The sequence below is a fragment of the Echinops telfairi genome, unplaced genomic scaffold, assembly GCF_000313985.2.
Source record: "Echinops telfairi isolate 266 unplaced genomic scaffold, ASM31398v2 ScPeMD7_2;HRSCAF=8, whole genome shotgun sequence".
NCBI lineage: Eukaryota > Metazoa > Chordata > Mammalia > Afrosoricida > Tenrecidae > Echinops > Echinops telfairi.
In genome coordinates, this window is record NW_022103898.1 from 77,799,281 (window position 1) to 77,800,386 (window position 1,106).

Below are 1,106 nucleotides of genomic sequence, written 5' to 3' on the forward strand. Positions count from 1 at the left end.
ACCAAGCCTAGAAGAATGTGCTTTAGTTGTGGGAAGACAGGTCATCTTCAGAGAGAATGTAGGCAATGCTGGTCAATCAGCCTGGCCACAGAAAGCAAGCTGCAGCCTGTGTTTGAACATGATCCAGGGCCATGGAGATCGGGTTTAAAAGAACCTGAACTCTGCCCACGCTGCAGGAAGGGAACTCATTGGGTGAGTCAATGTCGCTCAAGATTCAACAGTAAAGGGTTGCCATTAGCACAGGCTTCCCTGTGGGAAAAATAGTGGAAGGAGCTTGACACAGACCCTGCCCAGCAAAGCGTTGGAGGCAAGGTTTCTGCCTGCCAGAGCAAAGAAGATCTAAGAGAGAAACAACAGGTATCCCCTATCTCACAGCAGGAGACCAGACCTAGCCAAACAGGCAAAAGCCCAGCCCCTGTTCTGGTTGCAATAACCTTGACTAACCAAGAGAAGGCTCAGAAACTCACACAGCAGCTTGCTGATTCTAAAAGGCAGGAGCCTCTTATTGAAAGAGTAATACAGTTTTTGTCAGGAAGTTTTAACCTAAGTACTCAAGGAATTAAAATTAATACTGGAGTTGATCAGAGTTGCAAGGAAAAGCCTAAAGCTGTGATTAAATCAGGAATTATTAAGAGTGATAGTTGGGGTCTGCTACCTAAAAGAACTATGGGACGTTTATTAGGAAAGTCCAACATAAATTCTCAAGGTGTTGCTGGAATTATTGATCAGGCTTATGAAGAAATTAAGGCAGTGATGAAATCTGATATACCATGGTCTATAAAGGAGGATCACTTAAGCCCATTTTCCCTTCCTTGCATCTCTAGAGTTAAAAGTTATGTCTATCAGGAAAGAGTACTTGAGAAGTTTGACCACCCTTTATATCAAGGGGTCTTTTGGAATGCTGTTGTGGGGAAACAACAGTGCTCCCACATGGAATTAGAAATTAGAGGAAAAAAGGTTTTTAAGTTCTACATATGGGGTCATTTCCTTAAGGCATCCAGGAAGGCCTAAGACCCGCCCACTAACTTCCCCTAAATCTAGCATGGTAAAATCATAGTGTAAAAAGCCTGTAACCTTATTGGTAAACTTGGAGAAAAAATGCCTGT